This window comes from Bombina bombina, chromosome 9 (genome assembly GCF_027579735.1).
Source record: "Bombina bombina isolate aBomBom1 chromosome 9, aBomBom1.pri, whole genome shotgun sequence".
Lineage (NCBI taxonomy): Eukaryota > Metazoa > Chordata > Amphibia > Anura > Bombinatoridae > Bombina > Bombina bombina.
Window position 1 is genome coordinate 276,052,536 of NC_069507.1, and position 19,134 is coordinate 276,071,669.

At 40.7% G+C, this 19,134-nt stretch overlaps 1 protein-coding gene across 1 annotated transcript in view; it reads right to left on the reverse strand.

Moving 5' to 3' along the window:
* The window catches only part of LOC128640585 (centrosome-associated protein CEP250-like), a 220,112-nt gene that overhangs the window by 94,377 nt on the left and 106,601 nt on the right, over window positions 1–19,134 (reverse strand).

A 19,134-nucleotide genomic window follows, 5' to 3' on the forward strand; every position in this document is an offset into this window, starting at 1 on the left:
TTGTATTAAATATATTGTCTTCATCACTTACTTGGTCAGCACTATTATTCACTGCCTATTATAGCAGTTGTACTCTACACCTCTGAGTACATTTAGGGCTTTCACTTTATCCCTTAGCCTTCTGGCGCTGTACTCACTACTTTCACTGTCATTTTAGTCACTTGGGGTTTGGTTAGGACCCCTTCTGTGTACAGCTTAGGGACCATCTTAGTGCTTGGTTACACCACCCCTTCTTCTTGGAGAAAAGACAGAATCCTAGGAATCCTAACTTAAATCCATGAGTAACCCTTGGATTCACACCAATAAAGATATTTACGCCATATCTTATGATGGATTTTTCTTGTGACAGGCTTTCTAGCCTGTATCAAAGTATTGATGACCGAATCAGAGAATCCTCGCTTCAATAAAATCAAGCATTCAATCTCTACGCACTCAGCTGCAGAGAAATTAGATTTGGATGTTGGAAAGGACCTTGAATGAGAAGGTCCTGTCTCAATGGAAGTTTCCACGGTGGCAGAGAGGACATGTCCACTAGATCCGCATACCAAGTCCTGCGTGGCCACGCAGGCGCTATCATGATCAATGAAGCTCTCTCCTGTTTGATTCGAGCAATCACGCGTGGGAGGAGAGGAAACGGTGGAAACACATAAGCCAGGCTGAACAACCAAGGCACTGCCAAGGCATCTATCAGTTCGGCCTAAGGATCCCTTGACCGGGAAGCTTGGCATTCTGCCGAGATGCCATCAGATCCAATTTCGGTCTGCCCCATCTGAGAATCAATGAGGCTCCGGATGAAATTCCCACTCCCCCGGATGAAAAGTCTGTCGACTTAGAAAATCCGCTTCTCAGTTCTCTACTCCTGGGATGTAGATCGCTGACAGATGACAAGAGTGGGCCTCCGCCCAACGGATTATCTTTGATACTTCTATCATCGCTAAGGAACTCCTTGTTCCCCCCTGATGATTGACATAAGCCACAGTCGTGATGTTGTCAGATTGGAATCTGATGAATTTGGCTGAAGCCAACAGAGGCCACGCCTGAAGCGCATTGAATATTGCTCTCAGTTCCAGAATATTGATTGGAAGTAGAGACTCCACCTGAGTCCAAACACCCTGAGCCTTCAGGGAGTTCCAAACTTCACCCCAGCCCAGAAGGCTGGCATCCGTTGTCACTATCACCCACAAGGGTCTGCGGAAACAAGTCCCCTGGGACAGATGATCCAGCGACAACCACCAAAGAAGAGAGTTTCTGGCCTCTTGATACAGATTTATCTGAGGAGATAAATCCGCATAATCCCCATTCCACTGTCAAAGCATGCACAGTTGCAGTGGTCTGAGATGAAAGCGAGCAAACGGAACAATGTCCATTGCCGCTACCATTAATCCAATTACCTCTATACACTGAGCCACTGATGGCCGAGGAATGGACTGAAGTGCTCGGCAAGTATTTAGAACCTTTGATTTTCTGACCTCTGTCAGAAATATTTTCATGGCTACCGAGTCTATAAGAGTTCCCAAGAAAGGAACCCTTGTCTGTGGAACAAGTGAACTTTTCTCTATGTTCACCTTCCAATCGTGAGTTCTCAGGAAAGACAACACTATGTCCGTGTGAGATTTAGTCAGTTGATATGTTGACGCCTGAATTAGAATATCGTCCAGATAAGGCGCCACTGCTATGCCTCGCGGTCTGAGAACCGCCAAAAGAGACACTAGAACCTTTGTGAAGATTCTGGGTGCTGTGGCCAACCCGAAGGGAAGAGCCACAAATTGATAATGTTTATCCAGGAAGGCAAACCTTAGAAACTGATGATGATCCTTGTGGATAGGAATATGAAGGTAAGCATACTTCAAGTCCACGGTAGTCATATATTGACCCTCCTGGATCATTGGTAAAATTGTTCGTATAGTCTACATCTTGAACGATGGAACTCTGAGAAATTTGACACTTGAGACACTTGAGGTCTAAAATGGGTCTGAAAGTGCCCTCTTTTTGGGAACCACAAATAGATTTGAGTAAAACCCTTGTCCTTGTTCTGATTTTGGAACAAATTACTCCCATGGAAACAAGGTCTTTTACACAGCGTAATAAGGCCTCTCTTTTTATCTGGTCTGCAGATAATCTTGAAAGATGAAACCTCCCTCTTGGGAGAAAATCCTTGAAATCCAACTGATAACCGTGGGTCACTATTTCTAGTGCCCAGGGGTCCTGAACATCTATTGCCCAAGCCTGGGCAAAGAAAGTCTGCCCCCTACTAGATCCGGTCCCAGATCGGGGGCCACCCCTTCATGCTGTCTTAGTAGCAGCAGCGGGCTTCTTAGATTGTTTACCCTTATTCCAATTTTGGTTGGCTCTACAGACTGACTTAGATTGGGTAAAATTCTCTTCCTGCTTTGTGGAGGAAGAGGAAGTAGAAGGTCCTCCCTTAAAATTTCGAAAGGAACGAAAATTATTCTGTTTACCTCTCATCTTAACAGACTTATCCTGAGGTAGGGCATGGCCTTTACCTCCTGTAATGTCAGAAATTATTTCCTTCAATTCTGGCCAGAAAAGGGTCTTAACTTTAAAGGGAATAGCTAAAAGCTTATGTTTTAATGACACATCAGCAGACCAAGATTTGAGCCACAACGCTCTACGTGCTAAAATAGCAAATCCTGCATTTTTCGCAGCTAATTTAGCAATTTGAAAAGCGCCATCAGTAATAAAAAAATTAGCTAACTTGAGAGACTTATTTCTATCCAAAATATCATCTAACGGAGTCTCAACCTTCAGGGACTCTTCCAGAGCTTCAAACCAAAAAGCTGCTGCAGTAGTTACTGGAACAATGCAAGCAGTAGGTTGTAAAAGAAAACCCTGATTAATAAACAATTTCTTTAGGAGACCCTCTAATTTTTTATCCATAGGGTCTTTGAAAGTACAACTGTCCTCAATGGGTATAGTTGTACGCTTAGCCAGGTTAGATATAGCTCCCTCCACCTTAGGGACCTTTGCCACAAGTCCCGAATGGTGTCCGATATGGGAAACGTTTTCTTAAAAGTAGGAGGGGGAGAAAATGGTATACCTGGTCTATCCCATTCCTTCTTAATAATTTCCGAAATTCTTTTAGGAACCGGAAAAACATCAGTATAAGTAGGTACTTCTAGATATTTGTCCATCTTACAAAATTTCTCTGGTGGTATCATAATAGGATCACAATCATCCAGAGTCGCTAAGACCTCCCGAAGTAACAGAAGGAGGTGTTCAAGCTTAAATTTAAAGGACATAACGTCCGAATCTGTCTGAGGTAACACATTCCCAGAGTCTGAAATTTCTCCCTCAGACAGCAATTCCCTGACCCCCAACTCAGAACACTGTGAGGGTACATCGGAAATAGCTAATAAAGCATCAGAGGATTCAGTATTTACATTAATACCTGACCTACTGCATTTACCCTGCAACACTGGTAATTTAGATAATACCTCTGTAAGGGTAGTTGACATAACTGCAGCCATCTCCTGCAGAGTAAAGGAATTAGACGCACTAGAGGTACTTGGCGTTGCTTGTGTGAGCGTTAAAGGTTGTGACACTTGGGGAGAATTGGATGGCATAACCTGATTCTCTTCAGTTTGAGAATCATCCTTAGGCACACTATCTTGACCTAAAATATGGTCTTTACAATGTAAGGCCCTTTTAGTATAAGAGGTACACAATGTAAGAGGGGGTTCCACAATAGCTTCTAAACACATAGAACAATGAGAATCCTCAATGTCAGACATGTTGAACAGACTAATAATAGCCACAAAAGTCGTTTAAACACTTTATTTATTGCTTTAAATAAAACTTTGAAAAATGTGTACTGCGCCTTTAAGAAAGAAAAAGTGAACAATTTTTCCAAAACTGCTTAAATAACGTTAATTTGCTACCAAAATTCACTAAAACTAATTAGTATATCCAAAAATTATTGCACCCTACAAGAAAGGTGAAAAATAAATCTCTAAAGTGAAAAATATATCAGTTTACACAAAAACACCCTCTGCACCTCACCACAGCACTGCTGTGGCGCCTACCTGCCCCCAGGGTACTTCGAAATGAATAGCCCACACTCCAATCCAGAGACTACTGTCCAGGAGCAACCGGAGTTACTGCTTGCTGCTCCTCTGTCAGAAGGAAGTGCGCATCTGAGCGTGCGAAGACAAGCCCCGCCCCTTATGGCCGAAGTTGGAGTAGGCCCAAACACAACCGCATGGGAAGCGGTTTATCATCAACTAAGTGAAACACAAAACACACCCCAAACACATCCCAGCAAGTCATGCTGGATATATAAATAAAAAATAGCTCAATCGTTAAACTGCTTAACGATGTAAAGTCCTTATGCCTCTCCCAGAGTGTCATATCATGCCCCTATGTCAAAATGCAAAATAATAAAAGGGATTCCAGTAACACCCTTCTATGAAACAGGCCTACTGCTTACCCCATTCCCATATAGGGAAATAAATGCCAGACAGTTCTGATATATCAAGTCTCTTCAGAAATAAAAGGCTGCACATACCTTAATGCTGCTTGTAGCATGAAACCGGTCTCCACACTGAAGATGTCTCATGTGTTACCTTCAGAAGACTTGTGGGAACCAGCGTGGATCTTAGTTACAACTGCTAAGATCATCAACCTCAGGGCAGAAATCTTCTTCCATAACCCCCTGAGGAAAATAGTACACACCGGTACCATTTAAAATAAAAAACTTCTTGATTGAAGAGAATAAAACTAGCACCTCACTTTACCTCTTCCTAGTATAACACCGGCAAAGAGAATGACTGAGGGTGGAGGGGAAGGGAGGGGCTATATACACAGCTCTGCTGTGGTGCTCTTTGCCACTTCCTGTTAGCAGGAGGTTAATATCCCACAAGTAAGGATGAAATCCGTGGACTCGTCATATCATTGAAAAAGAAAGAGCTGATTTCTTTTGGGACAATGCCCCGCAAAAGGCCCTTTTAAGGGCTATTTGTAGTTTATTGTAGGCTAGGTTTTTATTTATTTTATTTTTTTTTATTTTTTTTCATAGGGCCCTTAGATTAGGTGTAATTAGTTTAAATCTTTGATAATTTATTTTTTGGTTTGTGTAACTTAGTGTTTATTTTTTTTTGTAATTTAGTGTTTGTTATTTTTTGTAACTTAGTTGTTAGTTTTTTGTAACTGTTCAGAGAAGGAACAGAGAACCTGATACCCGAGCCACAGCTACATTAGAACTAGTACATACTGATTTAGCAGGCCCTATAGAACCACAGCTACATTAGAACTAGTACATACTGATTTAGCAGGCCCTATAGAACCACAGCTACATTAGAACTAGTACATACTGATTTAGCAGGCCCTATAGAACCACAGCTACATTAGAACTAGTACATACTGATTTAGCAGGCCCTATAGAACCACAGCTACATTAGAACTAGTACATACTGATTTAGCAGGCCCTATAGAACCACAGCTACATTAGAACTAGTACATACTGATTTAGCAGGTCCTATAGAACCACAGCTACATTAGAACTAGTACATACTGATTTAGCAAGTCCTATAGAACCACAGCTACATTAGAACTAGTACATACTGATTTAGCAGGTCCTAGAGAACCACAGCTACATTAGAACTAGTACATACTGATTTAGCCGGTCCTATAGAACCACAGCTACATTAGAACTAGTACATACTGATTTAGCAGGTCCTATAGAGCCACAGATACATTAGAACTAGTACATACTGATTTAGCAAGTCCTATAGAGCCACAGCTACATTAGAACTAGTACTTACTGATTTAGCAGGTCCTATAGAACCACAGCTACATTAGAACTAGTACATACTGATTAGCAGGTCCTATAGAGCCACAGCTACATTAGAACTAGTACATACTGATTTAGCAGACAGCTACATTAGAACTAGTACATACTGATTTAGCAGGTCCTATAGAACCACAGCTACATTAGAACTAGTACATACTGATTTAGCAGGTCCTATAGAGCCACAGCTACATTAGAACTAGTACATACTGATTTAGCAGGTCTTATAGAACCACAAGCTACATTAGAACTAGTACATACTGATTTAGCAGGTCCTAAAGAGCCACAGCTACATTTGAACTAGTACATATTGATTTAGCAGGTCCTATAGAACCACAGCTACATTAGAACTAGTACTTACTGATTTAGCAGGCCCTATAGAACCACAGCTACATTAGAACTAGTACATACTGATTTAGCAGGTCCTATAGAACCACAGCTACATTAGAACTAGTACATACTGATTTAGCAGGTCCTATAGAACCACAGCTACATTAGAACTAGTACATACTGATTTAGCAGGTCCTATAGAACCACAGCTACATTAGAACTAGTACATACTGATTTAGCAGGTCCTATAGAACCACAGCTACATTAGAACTAGTACATACTGATTTAGCCGGTCCTATAGAGCCACAGCTACATTAGAACTAGTACATACTGATTTAGCAGGTCCTAGAGAACCACAGCTACATTAGAACTAGTACATACTGATTTAGCAGGTCCTATAGAACCACAGCTACATTAGAACTAGTACATACTGATTTAGCCGGTCCTATAGAACCACAGCTACATTAGAACTAGTACATACTGATTTAGCCAGTCCTATAGAGCCACAGCTACATTAGAACTAGTACATACTGATTTAGCCGGTCCTATAGAACCACAGCTACATTAGAACTAGTACATACTGATTTAGCAGGTCCTAGAGAACCACAGCTACATTAGAATTAGTACATACTGATTTAGCAGGTCCTATAGAACCACAGCTACATTAGAACTTGTACATACTGATTTAGCAGGTCCTATAGAACCACAGCTACATTAGAACTAGTACATACTGATTTAGCCGGTCCTATAGAGCCACAGCTACATTAGAACTAGTACATACTGATTTAGCAGGTCCTATAGAACCACAGCTACATTAGAACTAGTACATACTGATTTAGCAGGTCCTATAGAGCCACAGCTACATTAGAACTAGTACATACTGATTTAGCAGGTCCTATAGAGCCACAGCTACATTAGAACTAGTACATACTGATTTAGCAGGTCCTATAGAGTCACAGCTACATTAGAACTAGTACATACTGATTTAGCAGGTCCTAGAGAACCACAGCTACATTAGAACTAGTACATACTGATTTAGCAGGTCCTATAGAGCCACAGCTACATTAGAACTAGTACATAATGATTTAGCAGATCCTATAGAGCCACAGCTACATTAGAACTAGTACATACTGATTTAGCAGGTCCTATAGAACCACAGCTACATTAGAACTAGTACATACTGATTTAGCAGGTCCTATAGAACCACAGCTACATTAGAACTAGTACATACTGATTTAGCAGGTCCTATAGAACCACAAGCTAGAGAAGATTTCAGATGCACAATATCATTCACTGATGATTATTCTGGTGCAGTATTTGTATATTTTCAGAAAAACAAGAGTGATGCAGTGTTAGCCACTGAAAGGTTTATTGCTGACACAGCCCCATATGGAGTCTTAAAATGTATAAGATCTGACAATGGTACTGAGTTTGTAGCAAATAGTTTTAAGTCACTGCTAAGTAAGCGAGGCATAAGACATGAGACCTCAGCACCTTACTCAGCCCATCAGAATGGGACTGCTGAGAGAAATTGGAGAACGCTATTTAAAATGGCAAGATGTCTGTTAGTTAAGAGCAAATGACTGCCGCTCATATACGAAACAGATGCTTTAATAACCGCTTAGCACAAACCCCTTAGTTTTGGGTCAGAATGTTTTGCATACAAATATGACAGAAAGAAACTAGATTCAAAATGTGAGAGAGGGATTTTTATTGGATATGACAAGAACAGCCCCTCTTATCTAGTGTTTTATCCAGACACTGGAAAGGTCCTTAAACACAGGCTTGTGAGGTTTATCACAAAGAAAGTTTTTGAAAGACAGACTCAGACTGATCTGTTACATGATGAGGATTGCCATAGGGAGGGCTATGCACCCACTATACCAAGGACTAATCAGACTGAAATTGAGTGTCCAGAGATAGTCCAAATTTCTGAAATAGAAACTTTGAAGAGTGAGAACAATGGACAGGCAGGGAGTGACCATAATACATGTTACCCTAAAAGAGACAGAAAAACTCCTCAATACTTGCAAGACTATGTTTCAGATTTTGAATGTGATGATCAGATACTAACAAACATTGATTATTGTTACAGAGTGTTTGATGTATCACAAACCTTTAAAGATGCTATGAGCTCACCTCAGTCACAGAATTGGTTTAATGCTATGACACAGGAAATGGATTCACTAAGAGAGAATGACATATTCACTTTGACCATTTTACCAGAAGGTAAACTTTCAGTGAGGGGTCGATGGGTGTATGCATTAAAAAAAGAAAATTTATGCTTACCTGATAAATGTATTTCTTTTTTGACACGATGAGTCCACGGATCATCTTAATTATTAATGGGATATTCACCTCCTGATCAGCAGGAGGAGGCAAAGAGCACCACAGCAAAGCTGTTAAATAGCTCCTCCCTTCCCGCCCACTCCAGTCATTCGACCGAAGTTAGGAAGAGAAAGGAAAAGCCAAGGTGCAGAGGTGTCTGAAGTTTACAATAACCCACAAAATATACAAAAAGAATAGGAAGAATGGAGGCTGCACTTTGGAGTTTAAAAAGTAAAAAATACTGATTTTATTTCATTATTTAAAAACTTATTAGCAAGCACATACTCTTAGTAGAATCACCCTAGCACACAGGGATTATGCTGTTCTACGACACGTTTCAAGAGCACTTACAACCTTTGAACCTCCAGAGAGCCTGAAGCCGCAATTGGCGGTGAACAAAATTGTAGACCGCCCTGGATCTGTGATGCAGTCCCCCCATTCCTGCGGTGTGTAGGACCGGACAGAATAAGAAGGTCACAAATCTCATTGCTCTCCGGTATGGGGCGAAATTTCGGAATCCTTAAGAAGTCTAAGGTATAATCCATTCTTTCTTTTCATGTATTGCATTCAGCAGATATATTAAGTCTATTAGATATCAGAAATATCAAGCCTAAACTTGTTTGTCCACTTATACATGGACGTTACTAGCATTGAATATACAATATAAACATAGATACTTATGTGACAGCAAGTCTCTACTATTTAGGCTGAAGACTAATGCAATTCTGGGACGTGTTTACCACATAATTATAAAAGACCAACTAAACAGTGATAATATTGTACTCAGCCGTAAAGTCGTGTTTGGTATTTCATGAAGAATTTGTATGAGTGTTGGTTTTACAATAACCCACAACCTGTCTAAAAGAACAGGGCGGGCCGTGGACTCATCGTGTCAAAAAATAAATAAATTTATCAGGTGAGCATAAATTTTCTTTTCTTTTTTAAGACACGATGAGTCCACGGATCATCTTAATTACTAATGGAAGTCAATACCCAAGCTAGAGTACACAGATGATATGGGAGGGACAAGACAGGGAACCTAAACGGAAGGCACCACTGCTTGAAGAACCTTTCTCCCAAAAGCGTTCTTAGCCGAGGCAAAAGTGTCAAATTTGTAGAACTTTGAAAAAGTGTGAAGAGAGGACCAAGTTGCAGCCTTGCAAATCTGTTCCACAGAAGCTTCATTTTTGAACGCCCATGAGGAAGCAACAGCCCTCGTGGAATGAGCCGTAACTCTCTCGGGAGGCTGCTGTCCAGCAGTCTCATATGCAAAACGTATGATACTCTTCAGCCAAAAAGAAAGAAGTAGCCGTAGCTTTCTGTCCCTTGCGTTTTCCTGAGAAAACCACAAACAAAGAAGAAGACTGACGGAAGTCCTTAGTCGCCTGCAGGTAAAACTTTAAAGCACGGACCACATCCAAATTGTGTAGAAGTCTTTCCTTCTAAGAAGAAGGGTTAGGACACAAGGAAGGAACAACAATCTCATGAATAATGTTCCAATCAGAAACAACCTTAATAAGAAATCCTAATTTGGTACGTAAAACTACCTTATCTGAATGGAAAATAAGATAAGGTGACTCATACTGTAATGCCGAGAGCTCTGACTCTCTCCGAGCAGAAGAAATAGCAACAAGAAATAAAACTTTCCAAGATAACAACTTAATATCTAAGGAATGCATAGGCTCAAACTTAGCCCCTTGAAGAACTTTGAGAACTAAATTAAGACTCCATGGAGGAGTAACTGGTTTGAACACAGGCCTGATCCTGACCAAGGCCTGACTTAACGATTGTACATCTGGAACATCCGCCAGACGTTTGTGTAACAAAATAGATAAGGCCGAGATTTGACCCTTTAGTGTACTCGTCGATAAACCTTTCTCCAAACCCTCTTGGAGAAAGGACAAAATTCTAGGAATCCTAACTCAACTCCATGAGTAGCCCTTGGATTCACACCAATAGAGATATTTACGCCAAATCTTATGGTAAATCCTTCTAGTAACAGGCTTACGAGCCTGAATCATAGTCTCTATAACAGAGTCAGAAAATCCCGCTTGGATAAAATTAAGCGTTCAATCTCCAAGCAGTCAGCTTCAGAGAAACTAGAACTTATAGGGTTTGGGGGTTACAGAGTTGTGTAATGTCAGGTGTGGTTGTAATACAGATATACTGGTATCATAGGTACAAAATTATTATAATAAGTTTTAACAACAACACCTGTTGTGGAGTCTTAATAGCAGTAAGACAAAACAACTAGATAAACTAATTGTAAAGGAGGATACAATTGAGTATATAGAGATAAGCTTCACAATAGTGAAATGGAGATACACTCTGCAAAAATGTAAAGTAGTATCGATTGGAGATTTAAATAGTTAAAAAGTTCCAACACATTCATACATTATGATCTTTATTAAATAAACTAGGAACAAACAATACACACAATAGCAAAGGCTGAAATATATTAAAAACACTTAAACTCGGTTGTGAGAAAATATTGATGTACTATAATGAGCATTAGAAATAATAATAAACAGCCAGCAGTCTGAAAATAGCTAAGGTAAACTAAGCCCTTACAATCCGAGGGCTGTATTACATTTAATAATTATGGCTAAGACTGAAGGCTGATAACGTAATTAGCAATATAGCATTCAACCCGAGTAAGCAAATTAAAAGAAGGACAACAAAGAGAGACAAAGCTAGTCCTGTCACACCCCTGACGCGCATTTCACAAAGAATGCTTCCTCTGGATATGATATGATGCTATATTGCTAATTACATTATCAGCCTTCAGTCTTAGCCATAATTATTAAATGTAATACAGCCCTCGGATTGTAAGGGCTTAGTTTACCTTAACTATTTTCAGACTGTTGGCTGTTTATTATTATTGCTGATGCTCATTATAGTACATCAATATTTTCTCACAACCGAGTTTAAGTGTTTTTAAATATATTTCAGCCTTTGCTATTGTGTGTATGGTTTGTTCCTAGTTTATTTAATAAAGATCATAATGTATGAATGTGTTGGAACTTTTTAACTATTTAAATCTCCAATCGATACTACTTTACATTTTTGCAGAGTGAATCTCCATTTCACTATTGTGGAGCTTATCTCTATATACTCAATTGTATCTTCCTTTACAATTAGTTTATCTAGTTGTTCAGAGAAACTAGATTTGGGTGAAGGAAGGGCCCCTGAATCAGAAGGTCTTTCCTCAACGGAAGTCTCCAAGGTGGTAGAGATGTCATCTCCACCAGCTCTGCATACCAGATCTGCATACCAAATCCTGTGAAGCCAGGCCAATGCTATGAGAATCACTGAGGCCCTTTCCTATTTGAGTCGAGCAATTACTTGAGGAAGAAGAGCAAACGGAGGAAATAGGTATGCTAGATTGAAGGTCCAAGGGGCCGCCAGAGCATCTATCAGTTCCGCCTGGGGGTCCCTGGATCTCGACCCGTATCTCGGGAGCTTGGCATTCTGCCGCGATGCCATGAAATCTAATTCCGGCTGACCCCACTTGAGAATCTGGCTGGAGAACACTTCCGGATAGAGTTCCCACTTTCCCGGATGAAAAGTTTGCCTGCTCAGAAAATCCGCCTCCCAGTTGTCCACCCCTGGGATGTGGATCACCGACAGACAGCAAGAATAGGCCTCCGCCCAGTGAATTATTTTGGATACCTCTGTCATCGGCAAGGAACTCCTCGTTCCTCCCTGATGATTGATGTAGGCCACTGAAGTTATGTTGTCCGACTGGAACCTGATAAACTGTACCAAGGCTAACTGGGGCCAGGCCAGAAGAGCATTGTAGATCGCTCTCAGTTCCAGAATGTTTATGGGTAAAACCGACTTTGAGTGAGTCTATATTCCCTGAGCCTTTAGAGAGCCACAGACTGCTCCCCACCCTAGAAGGCTGTCATCTGTTGTCACAATCACCCAAGATGGTCTGTGAAAGCATGTTCCCTGGGAGAGATGATCCAGAGACAACCACCATTGTAGAGAGACCCTTGTCTCCTGCTCCAGAAAAAGTTGAGGGGACAAGTCCGAATAATCTCTGTTCCATTGTCTCAGCATGTTCAACTGCAGAGCTCTGAGATGGAAGCGAGCAAACGGGATGATGTCCATTGTCGCCACCATCAGCCCAATTAACTCCATGCACTGAGCCACTGATGGTCGAGGAGTGGACTGAAGGGCTAGACAAGTATCGATAAGCTTTCATTTCCTGACTTCTGTCAGAAAAATCTTCATAGACAGAGAGTCTATTATGGTTCCTAAGAAAGTTACCCTTGTGTTTGGAACTAAGGAACTCTTTTCTAAATTTACCTTCCATCCGTGGGATCTTAGGAAGGACAACACCAAGTCCGTGTGGGATCTTGCTAGCTGAAAGGATAGCGCCTGAACTAGAATGTCGTCCAGATAAGGCGCCACTGCAATGCCTTTTGATCGAAGCACCGCCAACAGAGATCCCAGAACCTTTGTGAAAATTCTGGGAGCTGTAGCAAGACCGAAAGGAAGAGCCCCAAACTGGAAGTGTTTGTCCAGATAGGCAAACCTTAAGAACTTGTGATGATCCCTGTGAATGGGGACATGTAGATACGCATCCTTTAAATCCACTGTTGTCATAAATTGGCCCTCCTGGATCAATGGAAGAATGGAACGAATTGTTTCCATCTTGAAGGACGGTACCCTGAGAAACTTGTTTAGACTCTTGAGGTCTAAAATTGGCCTGAAGGTTCCCTCTTTTTTGGGAACCACAAACAGATTGGAATAAAACTTCAGACCCTGTTCCTGAATTGGAACGGGAACAATCACTCCCAGAGCAGAGAGGTCTCCTACACAATGTAAGAACACCTCTCTCTTTGTCTGGTCTGCAGATAATCTTAAAAGTAGAAATCTGCCTCTTGGAGGAAAAACTTTGAACTCCAGTTTGTATCCCTGGAGACACTATTTCTATTGCCCAGGGATTCTGGACATCCCGAACCCAGGCTTGACACGAAGAAGGAAAGTCTGCCCCCTACCAGATCCGGTCCCGGATCGGGGGCATGCCCTTCATGCTGTCTTGGAATCACTAACCGGCTTCTTGGACTGTTTTCCTTTGTTCCAAGACTGGCTGGGTCTGCATGTAGGCTTAAACTGTTCCTGCTTAGAGGCGGAAGAGGAAGAGTTGCCTTTGAAATTTCGAAAGGAACGAAAATTGCTCTGTCGTCCTTTTTGTTTATTTCTCTTATCTTGAGGGAGAAGATGACCCTTATCTCCCATGATATCAGAAATAATCTCCTTCAGATCAGGACCAAACAAGGTCTTCCCCTTGTAAGTAATAGCTAGAAGCTTAGACTTAGATGACACATCCGCAGACCAAGGTTTTAACCATAAGGCTCTGCGGGCTAGAATAGAGAAACTCGAGATCTTAGCTCCCAATTTGATAACTTGAAGGGACGCGTCCGAAAAAAAGGCATTAGCTAGTTTAAAAGCTTTCATCCTACCTTGGATCTCATCCAAAGAAGTCTCTGTCCTGAGGGCCTCAGACAGTGCATCAAACCAATATGCCGCCACACTAGTGACGGTGGCAATGCACACCGCTGGTTGCCACTGCAGACCCTGGTGTACATAAATCTTCTTGAGTAACCCCTCTAACTTCTTATCCATAGGATCTTTGAAAGCACAACTATCCTCTATGGGAATAGTAGTTCTCTTAGCTAAGGTGGAAACGGCTACTTCTACCTTAGGAACAGTTTGCCAAGGCTCTTTAACAGAATCGGCTACTGGAAACATTTTCTTAAAAATAGGAGGGGGAGAGAAAGGTCTCTCCCACTCCTTAGCAATGATTTCAGTGGCTCTTTTAGGAACTGGAAATACATCTGTGTAGGAAGGAACCTCAAAATATCTGTCCAGTTTACTAGACTTCTGAGCGACAACCACCACTGTGGAGTCACTATCATCCAAGGTAACTAAAACCTCCCTGATTAACAGACGAAGGTGTTCAAGTTTAAATCTGAAAGATACCACCTCCGAGTCCGTCAGAGGTAATAGACTCTCTGAATCTGAGATGTCTCCTTCAGAAGCTACTGCGGTACCCTCCTCTTCAGGTCTTTGGGAGAATACCGCCGAAATTGCAACAATTGCATCAGAAACCTCACTTACTGAATGTCTGGCTTTCCTCTTACATTTGCCCTGCAACACTGGAAAGGCAGACAGGGCATCAGAAATAGTAGAAGACATGAGAGAAGCTATGTCTTGTAAAGAAATCCCAGAAGGGACTACAGCTGAAGCGCAAGGCACTGCTTGTGAGGGCAGTAAAATTTGGGACACTTGGGGAGAAAGCTGCGGCATATATTGACCCTCATCATTAGACTCTTGGACAACATCTGCCTTAGAGGAGACTGGCTCTGAAAAAATATTTTCCCTATAATTCAAAGTCCTTTCAATACATGAAGAACAGAAAGGGATTCGTTGTTCCACGTTGGCGTCAAAACATAAGGAGCAGGTGACATCTTGCAAGTCCCCTTGGTCCATACTTGTTCACAATTTGCCAAATAGTAAACAAAAAAATTCAAAAGTATTTGCTAATCTTAATTATAAAAACCGTTACTGTCTCTTTAAATTCAAAACGGTTTTCTTTTTTACTGCAGATTGTCAGTTTAAAAAATCGGTTTCCTTTTTACTGCAAATCACTTTTTATACAACAAAAAAACAACCTCTGCACCTCAGCACTCTGCTGAAGTGCTCCTACCTGACTGAAGATCAGCTAGATTTCCCCTCAGATGATCCGTTTTCGTATTGCCTTGATTTGAAAGCAACAACGATACGCTGTGAAAAAAGGAAATACCGTCTCTATACTAGCAACGCATGATTACTTTTACCATGCGACTCTAGGACAGAGCGGATAAATCCTTCCTGATGTCGCACTATTTCCTCAGCCTCTCGGAACTGAAGCGCTATGAAAGTGGCGTGCAAAGACAGGAAGGACCGCCCATCCTGGGCGTAAACCTATGCCGTTCTATTCAATGAAAAAATCTTTTCCCTTTTTGCATAGAAAAGTGAAACCACCAGAGCCATCACAAAATGAATTTGTGTAGCAGCTTAACTCCAGCCCCAGTGCCTGCTAAAAAACACTGCCCAATTACTTTCCCCAAAGGAAAGATATAAACGTCCCAACATAAAGAGCTACTTTCCCTAGAGCCCCTTATGTTCACTGTGTGCTTATTCTGAGTCTCCTTGTGCCCCAGAAATTTAAAGTAGCACTTACCTTAACTTCTCCCTCACATCGACCTAAGGAAAATAAAATGCTGAGTCAATGATACCTCAGAGTGAAGGATATAGGGCAGCAAGAAAATATGGGAGGCACAGTGAGAATTATGTCCCACAAGTTCCCATTGCTCTAAAGCCACCAAGGCTCTACTGAAGAGACTGATATGGACTACAGCTACACCCTAGGACAAAGCAGTACATCTTGCACTGCTTCAAAAAATAATAAACTCTTGATTGAAGGATCTATACTAACACCTCACTTTACCTCTTCCTATCACTAACGTAGGCAAAGAGAATGACTGGAGTAGGAGGGAAGGGAGGAGCTATTTAACAGCTCTGCTGTGGTGCTCTTTGCCTCCTCCTGCTGACCAGGAGGTGAATATTCCATTAGTAATTAAGATGATCCGTGGACTCATTGTGTCTTAAAAAAGAAACAATGTTAATGGATCAGAAACATACTAAGACGTTTTTTCTCCAACTGCAAATATTACATCAGTACGTATTTTTATGAAACTGGCAGCACAGTATGATTTACTTCTTCACCAGATGGATGTGAAAACAGCCTACTTACATGACCCAATTAATTGTGAGATTTATGTGGAACAACCTGTAGGATTTGAGGTAAAGTGCAAACAAAATGAGAAACTAGTTTTAAAATTGAAGAAGTCATTGTATGGTCTAAAACAATCAGGTAGAAATTGGAACAAGATGCTGCATGATTATTTAAATGAGAATGGGTTTGAACAAAATCCAGCAGACCACTGTGTATATGTCAAACAATTTGGACATGATAGAGTAATACTGTTAATATGGGTTGACGATCTAATTATCGGTGCTAATGAAGAAACAGTACTTAATGATGTGAAAAAAAAAATGCTTACAGCAAAATTTAAGATGAAAGATCTTGGAAGGATCAAACATTTCCTAGTATTGATTATGAACAAAGTGATGGTTTGGTAAAGATGAATCAAGAGATACATATTAAAGATTCTGGAGAAGTTTGGAATGATAGATTGTAAACCCAGATCGACACCATGTGAGCAAAAACTAGACAAAAGTGATCACAATGATCAAGTAGATGCAAGAAAATATTGAGACATAGTAGGTAGCTTGCTGTATGTTATGACCTGTACAAGGCCAGATTTATGTTGGCTAGGTGATCCGTAAACTGTCACAATACTTATCAGAGCCAACAGAACAACATCTAACCACAAGTAAGCATGTGATGAGGTACTTAAAGCGTACTATTAACTATGAGTTGTGCTATAGAATATGTAGTGAAAACTTGAAACTCGAGGCGAATAGTGATGCCGATTGGGCCTCTGATGTGAATGATAGGAGGAGTATGACTCGATAATGCTTTAGCCTAAGCAAGAATGGTCCACTGATTGCATGGGAATCAAAGAAACAGCCCACAGTAGCTTTATCTACATGTGATACTGAATACATGGCATCGGCTGCAACTACACAGGGAAGTCTGTACCTTATGCAGTTACTCAAAGGAATGGATAAAGGGTGTCATTATGAACCAATACAAATCTTTGGAGACAATCAGGGTTCAATTGCTCTTTCAAGGAATCCTGTTTGCCGTCAGAGATGTAAACACATTGATATCAAGTACCACTTCATTCGATCAGTGAAGGTAACATAGTTCTTGAGTATTGTCCAACTGACAAGATGGTAGCAGATGTTATGACTACGTCTGCAACAAAATTCAAGTTAGAAACGTTTTTGAGTTATATGTTTGGAATGTAAGTCATGTAATGTATGAATATGTTTAAAAGGGGGACACATGCAAAATGAAACACTTGAGAGCAAGTGGGGGTGTTGAGATATAAACTGAAACTGTTCTTACAGTGTTGTAGCCTATATGCATTGTATGTTAACAGAAGTGTAAATAAAGTTTATTTTATGTTGTTACCTCCTCCTGACACAGGAAGCAGAAGCAGTGTAGTATAATAAAGACATAGAAGCAAGAAGTGCCTGTGTGATTTTTCCTCCATCTTTATATAAAATAATTTATATATCTGGTTATCCTACCCTAATAGTAACAGAATGGCAACATCTTTATTTGAAAAGCAAGAATGTAAGTTTAGAAGCCGGCCCATTTTTGGATCACAACCTGGATTGTCCTTGGCTGGCTCCTTAGCTTAGATGCCTTCTTTTTCAAATAAAGATAGCAAGAGAATGAAGAAATTTTGCAGTATTTTTCTAGCAGCAAATTAGGAAGTTGCTTAAAATTGTATGTTCTATCTGAATCATGAAGGAAATAAAATTGGGTTCAGTGTCCCTTTAAACCACAAAAGTACTTGAGCCTTCTCACCTAGAAGGAAATAAGCACTTACCTGAGGAGCTTCAGCTGCAGGGCAGGCACAGCATCTCAGGTCTGACAAATCCAGATGACTGCTGACAGGGACCTGAAGAGAAAGGTAAAGCAGAATAACCAACTCTGGTTTTCCATATAGGGGTTAGCCTAAATCGTTGGAGAAGCAAGGACTACCCTGCCGATCTCCAACAGCTAATAGCCACCACAACTCTTACTCAAGAGGATTACATGGACACAGCATTACCCCAATCCTTGCTTGCAGGGAAACTACCATTAAAGGATAAAAACTTAATTTTCTTCAGCGCACCATCTTTGTACACTTCCTAGATATACGAAGGCAAAGAATGACTGGGGATTATGGGAGGGGATACTTACTTAAAGCTTTGCTGGGGTGTTCTTTGCCTCCTCTTGGTGGCCAGGAGAATTCCCACTAGTAATTAGAATGGATTTGTGGACTCTCCATGCCATTGGAAAGAAATATTTGTTGCGTTTACTCCATGAATATGCAGCATTCCTAGATATGTAACAAAGTGGGATAGGGGAAAAAGACCAAAGGATGGTTCTCAACCACTTATGATCAAGGAAGCATGTGTAACAATTGTCCATTTAATTAAAAAAAGGCCATAAAGAGGATAAGCAACTCACAATATTTTGAGACGTAAATGTTCAGCACCAGCATGGACACAACCGCATTTAAAGGGACAGTCAAGTAAAAAAAAAACTTTCATGATTTAAATAGGACGGGCATGTAATTTTAAACAACTTCCCAATTTACTTTTATCACCAATTTTGCTTTGTTCTCTTCTTCTGCTTTGTATTCTTAGTTGAAAGCTGAACCTAGGAGGTTCATATGCTAATTTCTTAGACCTTGAAGACTGCCTCTAATCTGAATGCATTTTGACCACTAGAGGGCATTAGTTCAGATGTTTCATATATATAACATTGAGCTCATGCACGTGAAGTGACCTAGGATTGAGCACTGATTGGCTAAAATGCAAGTCTGTCAAAAGAACTGAAATAAGGAGGCAGTCAGCAGAAGCTTAGATACAAGGTAATCACAGAGGTAAAAAGTATATTAATATAACTGTGTTGGTTATGCAAAACT